The sequence below is a fragment of the Serinus canaria genome, chromosome 11, assembly GCF_022539315.1.
Source record: "Serinus canaria isolate serCan28SL12 chromosome 11, serCan2020, whole genome shotgun sequence".
Classification (NCBI taxonomy): domain Eukaryota; kingdom Metazoa; phylum Chordata; class Aves; order Passeriformes; family Fringillidae; genus Serinus; species Serinus canaria.
Window position 1 is genome coordinate 1,011,106 of NC_066325.1, and position 21,111 is coordinate 1,032,216.

Genomic DNA, 21,111 nt, shown 5'->3' on the forward strand with positions numbered 1-21,111 from the left:
AAAACCATCTTAGGTACAAATTAACTCAATATTTATCTCATCTAATATGCAAATCAAGACAATGTATTCTCATTAACATCGGCTCTGCTCCCTTTAAGCTAAAGCTAAATCTCCAGCCAGAGCAGGGAGAAAAAAATGCTCTGTGGCTGTGTGTGAAGCTAATGAGGGGGTGCTCATGGAGAGCTCAGCTGGGGACAGCAATGGCCACAGCCCAGCGAGAACACACACCTGGGCCACCCTCAGCACTTGTAAAGCACCAGCCCAGAAGGTTCTGTCCCTGAGTAGATGTAGATTGTTATGGGGATTAAACTGGAAGGAAGGAGGTTTTGACTGTGTCTGTGATGGTGTTGGGGGTGTTCTTGAGGTTGTGAGATAGAAGTGGGAACAGGATGGGCATGGAGAGGGTTACTAGGGAGTATGAATGTGTTTAGGACTAGTGACAGGTCCATTTCTTTCACTTGGATTTGCACCAAGATGGTTGGCTCCTAAAACCATTGGATTACTGTTATCCTTTGAAAGTAAGGGACTGAGGTTTTATACTCAGGTGCAGGAGTTAGCAGTTCTCACTGGTTTGACCTCCCCTCGGCAGGTAAGAAGGGTTTAACTTCTATTTTTAGAATCACAGTCTAATGTTTTGGTTGAATCTATACTTGCATATGGGGCTGAGCACCAGATACCTTCTGAAAGGCAAATGGAAAAGCATTTTCTGCAAGCACACACTGAACAGAAGCAGGTTGGACACAGCCCATGCTGTGAAGCTGGGAAGCAGCAAGAGGGTTTTCCAGGAGACAGGACATTTTATAAGCTCAGAAATATTTCACTTACTGCAACCAGCGCACCTGCTCTGTGGAATTAGTCTTAGTACTAACCTGGCTTAAAAGCACTGGGGTTTCTGTTCAGATTTATAAGAAAACCCAGCCAAAACAACCCTAAAAAATAAACCAAATAAACAAATAATCATCAAAACAAACAAACAAAAACAAACCCAAGAAAACATAAGAATCCCCACTAAAAGTGCACTTCCAGTAAATGGCGCTGCCCCCTCCAGCCTCCAAAGATTAATGTGATGACTTGGTTGCTCTGCTAAAGAGGACAACATAATGTTATTTATTAACCAGTTTTAATACATCACTGTCCTTAACGATTGCCTCTGATTAGCAATCTGAATTCTCCCACTTGCACACAGCTGAGGCAAGGAGCAGTGTGGCTCCCAGCAGCCTCAGGGCACTGAAAGGTGGGAAATGTGATTCAGGACTGGTCCTAATTTCCACGTGTTGCTGAGAGCCTGAAGTGTCAGCAGCAGTGGGAGCTGAGCAGGGACAGCAGAAGTCACACTGCAGAACACCAAGAAGAAAGTGCCAGCTGAAGGGAAGGGCAGCAAAACCTCTGCAGAGAGCTCTGCCTCTGTCAGGGTAACCCCCAGAGCCCCTCTCCCCTGAGGGGTTTTACACCGAGCCTCGGAAAGCCCGAGGGTGTGGCTGGGAGGGCAGGGACACCTGGCAGGGCTGAGTCTCATCCCCTCTGGGGGAAGTGCAGGGCTGGCCAGGCAGGGACACAGGCAGGGCTCTACTTGAGAGAAAACCCCAATCCAGCTGGTTTGGGAACCTTCAAACATCTCCATGGGCTGCTCCCAGGGTGGACTCGCCACAGAACACAGCTGGGCCAAGGGCTGTGACACCCAGGGGGATGTGGCACGTCCAGGGACAGCACTGCATCTCCCGCCCTGCAACAGAGGCTGCCACACCACAGCCAGAGCCAGAGCAGTGTCCTAAAGTTTCAGCTCTGAAACCAGAACTGAACCCACTCAACCTGTAATTCAGTGGCAGTGACTGATCTGTCCTGCTCCAGCTTTTTTGTTCTTATCAACCTCCCACACCTGCTTTACTACTACTGTTACTATTATTACTATTATCAGTATTATTACTACTATTATTAACATCAGCAGGTGTTTGCAGCTCAGGTCCTGGGCTTGTTCACCCTTTACACTCTCCGGAGATGGGAAGCTCAAAAAGCTGCCCCCAGGAAATGCCTTTGGAAAAGCAGCTTTTTCCATACTGTCCAAGCAATGAGAGCACCTTCCACATCCTCAGCTGGGGCTGGGCATTGCTGCTCTCTTTTACAGCCAGGGCAAGCCCAGTTCCTGCACACAAACCTGTGGGAGTCACTCCAGTTTATCCCCCAGGAGCAGCACAGGGGTGTGGGGCACATCACCAGCCCTCCCTGTTTATTGGGAAGCTGTCAGGAACACAGAGCACCAGGACCAAGAAAAATGAAGAAAAAGCCACGTAGAGCTTTAAACCCAGCAGCATTTTAAAAACCTGACAGTGCTTTTACGGTTTATAAATCCATTTTGTTTTATTTTCCTTCATACTATTTGTTGCAGACTCATGTACTGCTACTAAAAATTCTTTTCAACTCCAGTGTTTTCCCTGTGCAGTATAATCTTGAGGGGGAAAAAAAAATCACTTTTCACATTACTGAAAAGACATCTAGTGTGTTTTATAGTCTCCAGCACCTGGGAAAAAAGCATAACAATTGAGTGATATGACATTTTTGGGAGAACATGAAGGCAATCTCCAAATGAGATTTGAGCTCTTAGGCAGCTTTAGCACACTCTGATACTAATCTGTGAATTCAAAGCTTGGGCCACTTTCCAATTATAACAAGGTAACAGGCTGCTTTTTCCAGGTAACTGGGAGATATGCACAGGTCCTGACCTTCCAACATCAAGCTTTTCAAGTAGAAACCTCCATTTAGATCTATTTTCTAATGTACTCCAAGTCTCAGTTTTTCCCCTTGCCCCTGTAAGTCCCCAGGCAGTGTCAGAAATTGCCTGTCCCAGCAGATCCCCCTGCCCTGTCACTGTCACAGAGCTGTGACTGCTCCCTCAGGCCTCTCCCGTCCTCTGGGGTCACCATGGCCAGGCTCCTGTCTCAGCTTTGGGAGCTCTCTGCTAGCTCCTGCAGGATTTCCAACTCTGACATTCTGGGGGATCCATCACTGTGCTTGTCAAGAGGAAATTTCCCTTTCAGGACTGAGTGACCCCACAATTCTCTCCATGGTCACTGCCCTGGTGCCCACCATGGTGCCCATGGCCAGGAGCTCCTCACAGCAGGAGGAGCAGACTGAAGATGTCTTCAGATGTTTTCACTGTCTCCTGTGAAAACCTCCCCTTTTTACACCTGGCTTTTGCCTCTGGAAATATCTCTTTAACTCATCAAATGCTAAACTCATCCCTTGTCTCTGGAAAGGGAGCCTGGTGTTTGCCCAGGGTTTCACTTCAGAGCTCTGTACTGAAGGACACAAGACACCTGGGAAAGCAGGAAAAAGCAAACCAGGCTTCTCCCCTGGCAGATGAAATCCAGCCAGACTTACAGTAGCACATAGAACAGATCCAGTGCAGTCAGGCATCTAAAAAACGTGTGACAGCAGTTTGGGAGCAATGCAGAAGTGCAGGTGTCCTGTGGAATGAAGCCAGAAAAGGAAAAAAAACCCAACAAAACAACCCATGAGTTCCTCAGTTCAAAGAAACACTGGATTTCTTGAGGAATCCAAAGCTTTCAATTTGTTATTTTGTTTTTGGTTTGTTTTTTTTTTTTTCCTGATGCCCAAGTAAACTCTGGAAATTTGTATTTACCTCCTGAGTTTTCCAGTTTTTCAAAGTCTGTGTTTTCAGCTGTACAACTTCCAATTTGCTTCGGAAGCAAGGGGTTTTTTTTGATTTTTTAGATTCCAAAATCAGTCCTACTGAGCAGCAACAACAACAAGGATGTCTTTATATAAACCCAGATTTATTTGTGACAGACATGATGGAAATTATCAGTTGATATGCATGTAACATTGTGTATATTGTCATTAAGGAAGCCCAAATCAATGTGCAAATAGGGAATATTTGTATACAAACAATCACACTTGTTGGCTTAGAAAAATGACAGGCAAATAACTGAGAGATCCCTTTTCCTGACCTTGTAAAAATCACAGAGATTTGTCAGAAGACAATTTCTCTTCTGGATTCTTTTTGTTTAGTGTATGACTAGAATAATAGCTTACAAGAAATGGACTGATCAAGCTACTTGCCTTTAAAGAAGATTTCCTGTGTAATTAAGGGAAATTTCCTATGCTCAGACACCACCCTATTAAACATGACATGAAATGTAACCAATAGATAATTAAGTCTCTGATTTGTTATAAATAAAAGATCAACAATATGATATTTTAAGAGCCACACAAAAACAATTATCAGTATTAACTGGTAATTACTTAGAGATTAACATATTTAAGAATTAAACTAAAAGTCCAAACAGAAAAAAAAAGTATAAATTTGGAAGAGGTATGATGAAGGGATTTCTCCCATCTTGTGCAATCTGTGACTTGTATCCCATGCATTTCATTCCTGGGTGAGCATTTGTTGGCTTGGCTGAAGTGATGAATGCCAGGATGCAATGTCGAGTTCCCCACATCCATGAACCGTGGCACAAGGATTGCCCTTCACAAGAGGCAACATTGCAGTACCTACAAAGATTTTTCAGTGATGCAAAATGGTTCATTTCTCATGAACTTGTGCTGTCACAACAACACCAACAGCTCTGAGGTGTCCTGAGCAAACTCTGCTCTACACACATCCCTTCCCTCCTGGCTCAAAGAGCTGGAAGTCACTGCTGATTTTGTGTTCCTGGGGATCCACAGCAGCAAGGTCCAGGTCTGGTGCTTGTTTCAATGAGGGAGAGCACGTGGAGAAATCTCTGTCACTTTGATATTTTATGAAAAATCCCTTCACCAGGATTTCTTCTCCTGGCAAGATGAGAAGCCTCAGCTTCTCCGTGTTTTGCTCCTCTGGAATGTGACTTGGAGAATTGCTTACCCAGCATGTGAATTGTTTTAACTTAATGACTAATCCCAGTCCAGCTGTGTCAGGACTCTGGTCTGGCATGGGTTTTTATTATGATTCTTTTCTAAGCCTTCTGATGTATCTTTTCTCTGTTCCTTTTACTATAGTTTTAGTATATAATTTTCTTTTCATATAATATAATATCATAAAATAATAAATCAGCCATCCGAGAACTTGGAGTCAGATTCTCATCTCTCACCTCGTCCTGGGGACCCTCACAACAACACCATAACAATCCCACTGCTGCAGGTGAGTTAATTGTTGTATTCCACGGAAAATTTGTGTTTGGTTGATCTGGAAAACCAAATTCAAGCATCCATGGACTCCTGCATCTTTAAGTGTTGGGTGAAATATCCAACAAACCAAAATATGCATTTTAGTTTGAAATAAAACAAATGAAATTATTAATGAAGTACTTTCATAATGCATTTGTTCAATCTACTCATAACATGCAACAAAACTTCCACTTCTATTATTATCCCATACTGACAAACAAACAAGGGTGTGTGGATCCGTCTGCTTGAGTTCCATGAATTAACACAAAATTACACACGCACACATAATTACCACTCTCCTTCCTTCCTAGTTCTGCAATCAAAGGAAAACAAGCCCAAAAGAGATGCAAAACCCCAGTACAGGGTGTCAGGCATGGTGATAGTCCAGCAGCTGGCCTCCTATGCTCCACATCTAAACTGCACAGCACCAGGAAAAGGCAGCAGTGTCAGCCACAGGAGAGTTTCAAGTTAGATGGTCTGTGGGCTGGAATTATATTGAAATTATTTTTTAAAAATAAAATTTTATGAATGGCTCTTCTCAGGAAGAAAGGCTGTTTTCTCTCAGTAGCTGAAATAAATTCAGACATAAACATCTGCAATTATGGATGCAGACAAATGAACACTATGTACTAACAGCCTCCAACAGAACTGATTTCAGCTGAACCTAATGCACAATAATTCACCACGTAATTATCTAAACCACAGGATCAAAACCCAGAGAGAAGAAATAGTAACTTTTAGGAAAAATAAATACATACACAACGACACGCACAACTGGGGCTTAGCACTCTCCCATATACGGACATGACCTAATGAATTCCATCCTAATGACAGGCAAGACATCCTCTAAGAAAAAACTTATTTGCATAATGAGATGTTGGAATTTGTGCTCCTTTTAGCTGAGACAAAAATGTCCCATGAAGGCAGCTGGAGTTTCAGTGCTGCCACGAGTTGTCAACATCCACGCCGTTGACTCTAAATTTGCTCAGCTCTTTTGAGTGGATTTTCTGTATTGATCCTGGTGCTCAGAGGCTGTGGTGCTATGTATAGCACACGTGGAATGTGGTCTTCCTCAGTGCTATTTCTGCACACAGCTGCAGAGCAGAACTAATACATTTAACGATAAATACATCAAAGGGAGCGTGTCTAAAGCAATAAACATCTTCTGTGCTGGTGGTGTTTATGCACTGCAGGAGGTGTTTTGCTGAGCACTGTGGCCCTTTGATGCACTTATCATTATTCTAATGAAAGCATTAGTTGATCTGATTGCTTTTTAAACACCACTGCTGTCCACTATGGCTCCATTAGACAAAGCTGTGCTCATTAACAGGGAATGAAGGGCATTTTGTGTAGGCCTGGGTGGGTTTGTTGGAAGTATGGCTGTCACACCATAAATCCAGCTCTTTCTATTCTCCTGAACTCCTTGTTCTTAGGTTACTACTGGGAATCAACAAATTTTTGTTTCCACATCTTACACTAGCAGGCTGACCTTGAGCATTCCTGTCATTATGAAAGATTAATCAGTGCACAGAAAGAAACTCATTTGTGTATCTATCTCCCTGAAAGAATTCCCATAAAGTTTCCAATAATTTCTGTTTATTAATAATATAAATATAAATACATTGTACAATATAAATACAAGTCTGGTAATATGTTTCTGATCAAAGCCTAGATGTTGCAAACCAGCCTCAGCACACCAATGTCTGCAGTGAGTGGGTGTCCCACAAACACCTGCTCACGCATAACATTTGGTGATCAAATATTCATGCTCAGACTTCTAAAATTCCAGCGCTCTGCTCATAGTCAGGACTTCAGGAATGACACCTTCAGCTTCTGCAGAAGGAAGTTTAGACCTAACAAAGTACTTTGCTTTCTGAAATTCTGAAATTCCCTAGGTTTTTCTTAGAAATCCTGAGTGTTGGTCTGAACAAGCGTCTCGTTCTGGAAATGAGCTGCGTAAGGAACACCAGATCATCTCTCCTGAAGGATGTGGATGGAGAGCACTGGAACAGGTTGCTCAGAGGCTGGATATTCATGGATGGCTGCTTGAGAGCTGCAGGCTGGATGAAGCTGTGCTTGACCTCATGGAGTGGCTGTGACAGGGCCCCTTCAAGCAGGAGGCTGGACCAGAGCACTCCAGAGGTCCCTGCTGTGACAATGCTGAAGTCAGAGAAGTCATGAAGTGCCACTTCAACCAAAACCAGATTTTCACACATGCAGGAATGCAAACCAGCTTCAGAGGATGCTCCAGCAATATCCTGATTCTTCTGCTGTTTTCCAACAGGCACAAGTGAAGCCATGCAGAAAGGCAAACAGCACAGAACAGGAAGAGACAAAAGCATGGAATTAAGAAAATCCACCCGAGTCAATGCTTTGAGTGTGTTCCAAAAAACATCTTGTAAAAGCATTTCTTGGGGTGGTCAACTTTTCAGGGATGACTGTGATTTCAGTGCATGTCTACAGGCATAAATACACCAGAGATAGCAAAGACATTTTTGGCAGAAGCAATGCTCTCCCTCACTAAAGTTTGGAAATTACTTTTACTAGGTTAGAAATAAGCTGAGTTAAAATTAATTCTTAATGTTGGAGATTGGTAATTGACAGTAGCATGAATGGAATTATTGCTACAAGAGCTCTAAATACTTAGAATGACAATATTTAAAACTGTTTTTTAAGACAAATTAAAACACTCAAAAGACAACATAAGTAAACGTCCTGATGTCCAGGTCAATGTGAATTAAAAAGCATGTTTTGCAAAATAAATTCACTGCTTAGGAGAGCAACACAAACAACTTTATATTTACAATCACTGATTTGGAAGAGGTACAGAGAATTCTAAATATTTCCTGCTTAGGCAGTAAATTTTAAATGATTGTGAGGAAGAATTAATGCAGGCCAAACAAATCCTGCCAGTCTGGTTTCAAGATACTCTGGAATTACTCCTTATGTGTATCCCTGAGAAGTTAATTGGGGGGGTCATTATGGCCAATTAGGAAAGTGCTGCTCCACATGGGTAGTTTTCAAGGAAAGTTTGCCAGAAATTCCCCAAGCAGCTTCTAACTGCTCTGGAAATGTGAAAAGTATTGAAAATGCACCCAGTGCCAATATCACATCTTCCTTGCTGCTTGCTTGGAACAAATGTCACCGCCTGATATTTGCCAGGAAGCCTTAGGTCAGTTGTGGTTGCAGCAATCCCAGTGCCCAAAACTCCCTTTTCTCCAGTAAACTGTTTCTTGGTGAACATGGAAAACATCCCATGAAGCATATGGGAATTTCAGAAATCAGTTTTATTTAGAAAACTAGACAGATAGGAACTCAGTGACTGAGTTTTCCTTAAAAGAGGATCCAACTCTTTGCAATTGCCTGTGATTTGTATCCTGCAAATGATAAAACAACAGAGGAAACAACACTAATTCATGGTTTCAATGGGACGCTGCCAGAAGCTAGTGGCTGTTCATGAACAAAAATGTGCTGCTGGAAAAGGAAGGTGTCAAAGGCAAATTAAACTGTAAATCAGAGCAAAAACAAGGCAAAGTCAGCCATGCTGAAAAAAGCAGTTTTTCAGCCTGGGTTGCTATATAGCTTAAAAAAGTCCAAGTCTGCCTTGCTTTGGTTGGGCTCCAGGCTTGTCCAGGTTTGCAGGGGGGTCCCAACCTGCCCCCAGGTCTCTTGAAGCAGGAGTTGGATGAGGAAGGGGAGCACAAGGTATTAATGCTCCCTGTGAGGAAACACCACAGTGCCATCCATCCATCCATCCCTCATCCATCCATCCATCCATCCATCCATCCATCCATCCATCCATCCATCCATCCATCCATCCATCCATCCATCCATCCATCCATCCATCCATCCATCCCTCCATCCATCCATCCATCCATCCATCCATCCATCCATCCATCCATCCATCCATCCATCCATCCATCCATCCATCCATCCATCCATCCATCCATCCATCCATCCATCCATCCATCCATCTATCCATCCATCCCCTCAGACCAGGAGCCCCCCTCCTGGGGCAGCCCCTCAGCTCTGGCCCAGGCAGGGCCCCTGGCAGGATTTGGGCTCGGGGCCAGCCCTGGGGAACACAGGGGGACAGAACCTGGGGGTGCCCCGCGCTCTCAGCTGGGAACCCATCCAGGCCACCCTACAGTACAGAATGGCAGGACAGCTCAGCTTGTGTGGGATGCCATAGGCCTCCCTGCATTGCTCAGCACCAGGAAGGAAAAAAAAAACCTCTAAAACAACCCATAAAACTTCTGTGTGAGGAGGAATGTGGATTTTCTTCTTTAATATTGCAGTTGCTGGGTGGGGATTACACATGACCCAAAGCAGCAAGTCCAAGGTAAAGCTGGTTGAGCATTCCCAAGAAGAGGAATTCTGTTGGGTTGCTCTAGTCAAAATGATTCAGAACACAATGGTTTGGGTTCCCTTTCTATCAGAAGTGCTTTCCTGCTGCACACTGGATTTCCCAGGAAGACACATCCCAGACACACAGCTCCATCCCAGGAGCAGGACAAGTCTGCTGCTCCTGCAGCCAGACCAGCTCCAGGCATGTCCCTCTGCCCAGACCCCAGTTCCTGCTGGGGCTGAGGGCTGGGCTGATGCCACATGTGACCCCGTGGCAGGATATGGCTGCAGGTCCCTTGCTGGGCCCTTTGTTGTGGTGGCTGCTTCAATGCATTAATCTTCTCCAGCCAACTGTGTCTTGCATTATCAATTTCTCATTAACATACTCCCTTTTTCCTGAATGTTAGGGTTGTTTTTTTAACACAAGGATTAGTGCAGCTGTGTCTCATCAGACCTCTTGTGTCTTTTTCTGGGACTTTGTAAGGGACCCTGATTAAAGATTCTCTCAGCTGTTGTTCTCTTCTGCATTTTTCCTTCTATGTTGCCACTGAATAGTAAGAATCTCATTGTTTCCTTTTATAATTATGTTAGTGCTTGGGCACTTAAAAGGAAAAGAAAGCATTTTTTACTGAATCCTTCCTTCCCTCCTCACCATCCCCCCTTCACATTTTGGAAATGCACAGCATGGTTTTAGAAGCCTGGGCAGACGAAGTGGTTCTGGGTTTTCCATGAACATCTGCTGATCTCATTGTTTTCACAGATTAATCCTCCCTAATTGAGCTGTAGCTTTGAACAGAGCCTCCATTCACAAGGAACAAGCTGCCCACCTCTCACTGTGGTGCCTTTTCTGTCTGTAGGTGCAAGTAAAGACAAGCTTACAAAAAGATCATAAAATTAAAGCCAATAGAGTGAGCATTGCTGAATAAACCTACTGGCCAGGTGGATGAAATGCAACCTGAAGAAAAGCCATCTAAAAAAGTCTGAAATTCTCCTATTCTTAGCAAAAATGATCTTTAGTTTAACTTTTAACTGACTTGTTGACTTATAGCCCTCTCCTGCTGAATACAGTTATCTAATAAGCAGAAGGAAGTGGCCATACAATAGACTTTTAAAGCTATACATTTATGGATATGTACATCCATAAATGTACAAAATCCATTTTTCTGAAATGGCATTTTCATATTGAAGCAGCCCTCCAAATTCAGGAATTTTGTGCAGTGGTGTTTTTAACACCTCAGAAGCAGTTTAGGGATCTTTGTCCTTTATATGCACAGACTATCTGGATTGCTCCTGAGAACCCCATAACAAAACCTCCCCTTTTCTGTGAGTGACTACTCATAAAACACAGATATTTTAATTCAATGTCATCACATAATACTTTATAACTACAGGAAAGAAAATTAGGAAATGCATTTGTAATACAACTGCTAACTACTTTCAGCTGGCAACACTGTGTCCTTGCATGAAAATCATCCTATTACATTCCATGACTGTGCATGAAATGTAAAGCTCATGGCTCCTATAAGAGACAAAAGGTGGGAAAAAAATAAATACCAAAATTATTTGTGTTGCCACAAGAAATAAGGCTAACATTTGCTTTCCTTGATCCTTCTGCTCCCCTCTCTACTACAAGGTAGAATGCAAAATTTTGTTTAGTCTTTGCAGATATTTCTGTTTGCCCAACCTCTCAGAAAGACTAGATGATTCCTAGAAAAGCATTTCAATTGGATAAACCTAAGAACAGGAGATTGAAAGAGATCATGTGAAGAGGGCTAAAAACAGGGTTCATTTTTATTTCAGGGATGAGAACGTGTTAATGTCAATGAGCAGTTAACAGTGCATCTGGCCCTGTACAGAAATAACAGTTCCACAGAACTCCAGCCAGGAATTGTATAAATTATGTAGGATCTGTACGTGAATGGAAGGCAAGGAACAGATTTCCAGTGCTCTGACGTGCTCTCAGTGTAACATCTCACTTGCTGCTTCCTTCCACCCTTGTGGCCAAACTTCATCCTCGGGGTTGTGGGAAATACCTGAATGAACTTGGGCACCACCTGAAGAGTTCAGCTTATCCACACTGACATGATTTGCTCTTTTGATGCACGCAAAACCTCTCCCAGAAGAATTTGGCAGCTGTTTTGAGCAAGATAATGATTTATGTACTTATCCTTAACAGGTTAGAAAATCCCCTTAACACACAAAGATTTTTTTGGAAATTTCTCCTTCGCATGTACCAAACAAGAAATTCTCCTTGCAAATGGAAAGTGATGCACCAGTGTTCTGAAACACATAAAAGAAACCACCACGGAAACAAGAGATGGTTTATCCGGGAGAGAAGGTGGGAGCTGTGATTTGCTCTGTTCCTGGAAACAGCGAGCCAAGAACAAAATTCCAATGGAAAATAATTTTATTAATGGCCCTTCCAACATTCAGCCTCTCTTAGCACACTTGGATTCATATTTTCCTTTATTTTGCACTAAATAATTACCCCGTGGGCCACCTATTGCCCTTGATGTCAGAGAGAGTGCTGTGCCCAAACTGAGGACAATCTATTGCTCCTCAGATCTACAGCTGGGTTTTTTCCCAGCTATTTCTGCGGCTTGGCCATAAATTCATGGGAAAAAACCTTGAAATTTACTATCTAGTCCTGAGATACCTGTGAAATGTATGATAGTTTTTACAATTCATAAAGTAAAATAGGGATGATTTACAGCGCTCTGCAATGGCTGATGACAGCCAAGGACACCCGTGGCACGCTGCTCCTGTAGCACAGCCCAGGAAAAATGCTGCAGGTCCTCCAGAGGGGGAGCCCAGCCCGTCCAGAGAGGGAGCCCAGCTCTCCCAGAGAGGGAGCCCAGCCCATCCAGAGAGGGAGCCCAGCTCTCCCAGAGAGGGAGCCCAGCCCTTCCAGAGAGGGAGCCCAGCTCTCCCAGAGAGGGAGCCCAGCCCGTCCAGAGAGGGAGCCCAGCCCATCCAGAGAGGGAGCCCAGCCCTTCCAGAGAGGGAGCCCAGCCCATCCAGAGAGGGAGCCCAGCCCATCCAGAGAGGGAGCCCAGCTCTCCCAGAGAGGGAGCCCAGCCTGCCCAGAGAGGGAGCCCAGCTCTTCCAGAGAGGGAGCCCAGCTCCCAGAGGAGCCCAGCTCTCCAGAGAGGGAGCCCAGCCTCCAGAGAGGGAGCCCAGCTCTCCCAGAGAGGGAGCCCAGCTCTCCCAGAGAGGGAGCCCAGCCTGCCCAGAGAGGGAGCCCAGCTCTCCCAGAGAGGGAGCCCAGCTCTCCCAGAGAGGGAGCCCAGCTCTCCCAGAGAGGGAGCCCAGCTCTCCCAGAGAGGGAGCCAGCTCCCAAGAGGGAGCCCAGCTCTCCCAGAGAGGGAGCCCAGCCTGTCCAGAGAGGGAGCCCAGCTCTCCAGAGAGGGAGCCCAGCTCTTCCAGAGAGGGAGCCCAGCTCTCCCAGAGAGGGAGCCCGGCCTCCCAGAGAGGGAGCCCAGCTCTCCCAGAGAGGGAGCCCAGCTCTCCCAGAGAGGGAGCCCAGCTCTCCCAGAGAGGGAGCCCGGCCTGCCCAGAGGGGGAGCCCAGCCCTTCCAGCACCCCTGTGGCTGTGGGAGCCGTCCCTGGAGGTGGGGATGGGGTTTAACATCCGTGGTTATTCCTCTCCCTGCTCCTCGCAGCCCTGGGAGCTGGCAGGCTGGGCATAAATCAAGGATTTACCTCCTGTTCCCCCATCCTCCTGAGGACCAGTACTAGGGCTCACTGGGCTGGAGCTGCAGTGTGAGACTTTTCCTGAGATCCCCCTCATGCTGCTGCTGGTAAATCCCAATTCACTTCTCAGCCCAGGGAAAGGGACCCTGTTGGGAGCAGGAACAATCCCACATTCTCCCATCCATGTCACAGGGGCTGTAAAATCCCTACACCTACTGCCTCCTGCAAGCTGGATTTCTTTCCTGACCTGAGAATGAAGTGCCTGCTCTTTCCCTGCAGAAATAGTTTTTGTGAGGGACCAGTGGACAGCTATAACTCAGGTTTTATTGGATCCAAACTGCGACAACTGAGCACCTCACCTTATTTATGGCACCAGGGGAATAAACTCTCTGGCCATCCTGCCATGACATTGCCCCCAGGGCTGTGCAGACATCAGCCATACTTTCCAGGCATTTTTCCAGCTACCAGGAGCAAGAGAGGCTGATCCAACCAGAGACTGAGTGTGCTTCTCTTTCCATGCTGTGGAGCTGAGAAAGAGGAACAAAGCAGGGCCATTTACCCAAAGTCTTTGGGAATCTGGCTGCCCATAATGGCAAAGGAAGGAGCTGCAGGGAGTTACTCCTGCTTCCCGAGGGATCCCAGGGAATCAGGGCTCCTTGGCAGGGTCACATCTGGAGGAATGACCAGTCCTACCTTAGGCAAAGCATTTTAACTATTTTCACCCACTGTTCACTGCACACACTTCCTGTCTGGCATATTATATTACATTATATTATATTATATTATATTATATTATATTATATTATATTATATTATATTATATTACATTACATTACATTACATTACATTACATTACATTACATTACATTACATTACATTACATTACATTACATTATATTATATTGTATTATATTATATTATATTATATTACGTTACGTTACGTTATATATCATATCATATATCATATAATATCATATAATATCATATAATTTATATTTTTTGTTTTATTTTATTATTGGCTGTGCATACCCCAATGTCTTCAGGACCCCACTCTTTCCTCCAAGCAGCTATTTCCAACCTTGTGAAGAAATGCTACGTTTAAACTACTTAAGGGGAGCTTATTAAAAGGATTTAATTTCCAACCCTCACCAGAAAATTGTTACAAATAACTTTATGTAGTTCACAAATCCAGTGACAAGCCTGTGCTTTGAGAACTGAATTCATCCCAGGACCTAAATAAAGTTGAGTTTTCAGCAAACAATATTGGCAGTGGCAGTCACAGCTGCCTCAGGAGCTATGGGTCACCCCCCCAACTTTACCAGGTGAGCAATTCTTTCTGTTCATTGCCTTCCTTCCAGGAAGGATGAAAGGTTTGGATGATGGTGTAAAATTTATTTTTTCCAAGATTATCACAGCAGCACATTACCTGTACATGCAAGAGGAATTTCCAGTCACAAGACCAGAACTGCCACATCCCAGTGTTAGCTCACTCTAGACAGAGTGAGCTGCCCAACATTTCCTGTCTGGTTCTCCACTTGTAGAAAAAATAAAACAGTGAAACAAACAACCCTCACTTAAAGCCTTCCCTCGAATTTAGCAATGCAAGGGTTAAACAGATAATATTTTAGTGAGCTTTGAAAACAATGTCTGAGGATCTAATGCTCTCTTTCCTCGACAGATGGCTCAGAAGAAATCTGGGAAGCCTTACCCATGGAAAAAATTACTAGCCATAAGAACAATTCCTAGAACATGTCTGAACACATGGCTGCCTTTCAACACTTATGCTTAAACTGGGAGTAGGATTCAAAAGGCACCATCCCCGAGGAGCTTTTCTCTCTGCAAAGATCCCATATTGTGGCTCTCCTCCCTCTCCTCAGCACAGCCTTGCCATGCTGTATGCTGAGAGAGGGACTGAAATAAACCCAGCATCTCTATTACCTTGTACAATGTTGAAATACTGCTGGCTAATTTTACAGATCAGAACTTACTACCATGAATGGACAGCCCCTAAGTATTATGAGTGTTGGCAGAGTAGATGAAGTTTTTTCAACAAAACCAGCTTGGGGAAAAAAAATGGACATAGGAAAATGTCTCAGTTCAACAGTCAAAATAAAAAAAAAAAAAAAAATTGAAGCTTCCTGAAACTAATATTTAATCAAAATTATATTTGGGTTTACATTTTAACAAAATTATTTCAATATAAGCAGCATAAAAAGATTTCCATTTAATCTCTTGTTCATTGCTAAATAAAATCCTCCTACAAATTCTCACAACTACGAAGCACCAGTAAGAATGACAGTCTGCCCAAGGGTGAAGCATTTGGGTATTTTCAGTAATCCAAGCCTTATCTTCCAATTGCCCTCACCCTTAAGCTTTTCCAGTCACTGTCCCATGCCCAGGTGTGGTGTAGCATCCCCCATCCCACCTCGTGTCCCAAATCCCTACTGATCCTTCAGCCCCTTAAAACTGTGGAGCAATCCATTTGCTGTTCCTGAGCTGAGAGCTGTGTGTCCCCAGCTGCTGATCTTTGGTGGCCCTGTCAGAGTGGGGTGACAGGAGCCCCCAGCACAGGCTGTCCCTGGCTGCAGATCCCCCGTGTGCCCCACATGGTGTGGCAGTGCTGCCAGAGCACCTGGGCAGCCAACCCTGCAGGGACAGGGGTGCCAAAGCAGGGCTGCTGCAGCTCCTGCTGGCACTCTGTCCTGCTAGGGACGTTGTCCTGTGGGCACACTGTCCTCCTGAGGACATTGTCCTGCTGGGGACACTGTCCTGCCCATTGTCCTGCATGCTGTCCCGCTGGGGACATTGTCCTGCAGGCACACTGTCCTGCCAGGAGGTCCCCGTGCTGCTCACCAGCCCCTAGAGCCCCCCAGGCTCCCCACAGCCCTGCAGGAGCCTGAACCCCCCTGTGTCTGTGCAACCCCAGCAGTGAGGTGACATAGGGTGACCCTGCTGAGCCCCCGGCCCCAGTGCCACCATAACCACAGCAGGAACCCCCTGGGACCCTGCGGAGTGCCCCATGCCATGGGGCCACCCCAGAGCCCTGCCACAGCCACTGCCACTCCCTAGGGACACCCAGCACGTGCTGCAGATGGGCTGTGCTTCATCTGCACAGTCCTAAACATCCCTGTGAGCTGCCACACCCCATCCCTGTCCCATCCCACACCTCATCCCTGTCCCACACCCCATCCCTGTCCCTGTCCCATACCCTATCCCTGTCCCTGTCCTACACCCCATACCTGTCCCTGTCCCATACCCTATCCCTGTCCCTGTCCCTGTCCTATACCCCATCCCTGTCCCTTTCCATACCCTATCTCTTTCCCACACCCCATCCCTGTCCCTGTCCCACACCCTATCCCTTTCCCACACTCCACCCCTGTCCCTGTCCCACACCCCATCCCTGTCCCTGTCCCTGTCCCTGTCCCACACCCCATCCATGTCCCTGTCCCTGTCCCCCACCCCATCACTGTTCTGCACAGCTCAGTGCCCAGCGTTTGATTTCCTTCATTTCCACCCCTGCAGGGCCACCCAGAAGAGCTGAGCTCTTGCAGCTCCAGGCTCCCAGTCCTGCAGGTTTTTCAGGAATGCTGCTGGGATGGGATGAGGGAAGCTAAGGGGACTCTGGCTGCCCTTTCACCCCCCCCAGCATGCTTTAGCCAGGTGAGTGCTCTGCTGCTGCAAGGGACTTTCTTCCAGGCACAAGAAGACAAGGATGTTTGCAGTGATAGCATAGCCACTAAAGCAGAGAGATCTGGGATCAGGAAACTCAACCTGTGCTTTAATAACCCTGCTGTAGACATAACACTGTGCTCTGGGCCCAAAGTGCACGGGCAGCAGATATAATATCAGATTTAGTATTACTAAAACTACACTGAGTGACATCCATGTCTTCAGCCTAATGGAGAACTTCCCATTCCTTCCCTCATTCTGGCCCACTCCCCACATTTTCTGCCAGTCTTTCCCAGATGTGGCCTAATTAGGATGAACCTAGAGTGCCTGATTTATATTTATTTCTCTCTCTTATCTCTTTTACTCATGGTTTTACCTTTATCAGAGTATTGCTATCATTTGGAGACCCTCATCAAATCTTGATTTCCTAAGGACCACCTAAAGGGGTTTTGAGCTCTTCCCATCACAATGACATGAAAAGCAGAGTCTTTTTGGGGAGATACAGTTTTCTCTGTCAATTGTCTTGTCAGCTAAATTCTTACAGGACAGATTAAAATCTTCAGCTTCCTTTAGGAAAAGGGATAGGATGTAAGATTTCTGAAGTGCTTACATGTGTGTCTGCCTGCCAATGAGTGAAATAATGACAAAGCGCCTCCAGCAGAGCTTCACTCCCCTGCTAGAGCCCTGTGTTACCCACAGAACACCAGAAGGTTCCATCCCAGCTCCTGGCTGTCCCTAGCATGGTTGATAACAGACCTTGGAGCAGGTGATGATTATGACAACAAATGACACAAATGATGGATATAAAACAGAGAGGACCCCTCAGTGCCCCTGCTCTTGGCTACAGAGCTCCTTCTTTCCATGTCCTGAGCAGCAGCAGTTCCCATTCCCTGGAGTGAGATCCATCCCCTAGCATCAGCTTCCTCTGGCCGGGCACATTCCCTCCTTTCCCTTCCCTTCTCCTTGGTCTGTAGCAGCTCGGCATGCACTGCCACTTCCTTCTTCTCCATATCCTGACTTCCTAAAAGTCTGGGCTGAGGTGACTGCTCTCAGTTCCCAGGCACTCTGGGGCAGCACAAAGCAAGCCAGGGGAGCTGCAGCTCAGACTGAAGGACAGAGCAGCCCTCCCTCCCCCATGCTGTACACACAGAACTCAATGACAGCCAAACATGCATTGTAAATGGATTTTCTCCCTTCTGCTACCCTTGCACAGCATGAGAAAACCCCCCAAGGAACCCATTTACCTCTGCTTTGGGACATCCCTATCAGCAAAACCTCTCCAGGCAACATTTTTCCATGACAAACACCAGTCTGGCCACTATCCATCCCATTTTTCCTATCCAAGGTCCCCTTTTTCTTCTTTTTAGTCCTTCAATATTGGACTTGTGGCATTTCTGAGTAGCTTGAGGACACAAAGTCACTTCTACAGCCATTACACTATTACACAGCAATAGTGTAATGGCTGTAGGGCTGAACTGTGTTGGCACCTGGTCTGTCAGCTGGTGCCAGAAAACAATGACCTGAGAAAACCTTCTCTGTAAACCTCCTACAGGATAAGGGGGGTGGATAAATCTTCTCTTTTCACTAATTTTCTAACAAAAATAACCAATGGGAAGCATTTAATGCCACAACTCAACCTGCCACATCACTGATGAGGAGCTGATTGCTCCTCATTCTTCTGAGGCTATCAGAAAATCATTCATTTTTCTTGTGGTATTTCCAAGTGAATAAGAATAAAAGGACCATCACAAAAGAACAATGACAACATGGAAAGGAGTAGCCAGCATCAAAACTGAATCCCTCGTTTAATTTTGTGAGACTCATCAAAAGGAATCATCTCTTTTTCCCAGTATTGCTGTTTCTTCAGCCAAAACCAAGGGAAAAGGTCTGGTGTGGCAGCCACGGGGCTGCAGAAACAGAAACCAGACTCTGCTGTGGGCACTCCTAACAATAAACACCTAAAAGCAAAGGGGAAACACGAGGGCACATAAATCCAGAGAATAAACAATCCCTGGTTGTTCCTCTGACTCTCCCATATTCAGAAAAACACCTCCACCCTCTCCATGGGGATTAGGCTGGTAGGAATCCCCAGTGTAGAGCAGGGTGTTCTGCACTAATCTGCCTGGGAGGGACATGCAGCTCACATCACTAATCTGGGGCAAACAATCAGCTCTGCACCAAGCAGCTAAAGGCTGCAGGGTGGCTGGGTTAGCAGACATGGCCTTCTAATAAACACAGAGACAATCTGTGCTTAATGAGTTTAGGGCGACCTCTGAAGTACAAAGTTGCCTCTCAGTGGTCCAGTGCAGATTTCAGTGCAATTAAAAATCTGTAAATCACAGGAAACTCAGAAAACACAAATTGCTATGCACAGTCAAAGAACCAGATCCTCTGTACTAGAAACCACATTGTATTTTACATTTATGTGATTTGTGTCATTCCTTAGCCATATCATGAGCCTATAAAAACCTTTCCATTAAATTAATGCTCTATGTCTCCTTTACCACCATGTGCCTGATTAAAATGCCACTATATAGTTTCCCCCCCTTTCTTAAAGGCCTAATCCTATAATACTTTATAAAGATCTTATGTGGAGATTGAGCTGTTTTTCCCCCCAAACCTTTCATCTTATTCAGTTTGATTAGGGTCATGGGGCCAGGCTCATCCCAAGCATAATTCCACCAGAGTCAAAAGAGCCAACCACAGAAGCAAACATTTGGTGGCCTACATTTGGCAACACAAAAGGATAATGTTGTATTTATTCCCTTTTCTGTCTGAACCAGATTTTGATAAATCATTGGAGATGCTAATGAGTCAGCCAGCCTTTTACCAGAGTAAATACTCCAGATATAACACACTCGTCCAATTATCCCCTGTTCTTCATCCTTTCTCCAAACCTTCCAGACACTGCAGTGAACACTTTGGATGTTTGCTGCTTCAGCTCTCAGGATGGAAATGATCTCCTGCAAGTCATTTGAACCAATCCATCTGAGACAAGCAGCTGGAATCTCCCTCTGTATTTAAAAGGCAGATTTCACCAGTAGCATCTTTAAGATCTTTGTCTCCCTACCAGGCACACAGCAACTCCCCAGTAACTTACACTTGGTTCCAACTGTCCAGATCTGCGTATACCAACTCTGCTAGCTGTGATTTGAAATAAAGCCACCTAAGGAAAAAAGTCACTGAACTATTCAAGATCAACAATTTTGTTTTGTTTTTTTTTTTTTTTTCATTTTCCCACCCAGAAACATTTGCAGAGTGCTGTAATTCTGTTTTGTTTGACAAGGAGGCCTCATACACAGAGGCTTCACTGAAAATCCATGGCTCTTCCTCATTTGGGATGAAAATGAAAAAAAATGGAAGCTTAAAGGAAGAAGGGATAAGAAAACTGTGAAAGTCCTTGGAGCTGCACTGTGCCTGAACTGCAAATATTTATAATTTTTATGTCATCCTATAAAACCTGGATGTTGCAATCCATTCTATTTAACATCCTCTTTTAGGAGGTTGAGAGCCCCCATTCACTTCACAAACTCCAGGTTTACTGCTTTCCCATTCTGCTAATAATAAAAAGGTGCCACAGATAATTAAAAACAAACTCAGTTCCAGCACTCATTAAAGAAGAAAATATGAACTTCTGAAAAGCTGTCATATACAATAAAGCAGTGTTATCTGCCTAGAATTACTGCAGTGATTTCAAATGGATAAGTCTGAAGAACAAAATCCACCAAAATGTAGTTAAATTAATTGCTGTTTTACAAGGGAGAGCTTAAAAATGGAGTAATTAATTGACCTAGTGCTTGTGACAATTTCCCTGTAGTTAACGATCACTCCTGCAGAAGATGAAAAACCAGCCCTGTTTCATTTGAAAAGAGGTGAATCAAATCAGGGCAAACCAACACTGCCAGTGTTTCTGTGACAGGGGAATTGTACAGGAGAAAAGAATATCCATGAAATGGGATAAATTCCAAACTCACTTCTGTCGCTGCAACTTCACTGCACCCAGCAGCATTATTTCAATTTAGGACTGGGGCTCTCCCAGTGCCCTGACATTGGGAATATTTAGCCCTGGGCTCCAGTTACCTGGAGGAGAAAAGTATAATTTGAAATTAATCGAAAAAGTCATTTTAGTAGAGGAGATTCAGAAAAAATATATGGGTTTATTCACTATAGGGACATTTTATTTACTTGTTCATTACTCTGAAACAGATTGTGTAAAATACCTTGAAACAGGGTTTATTA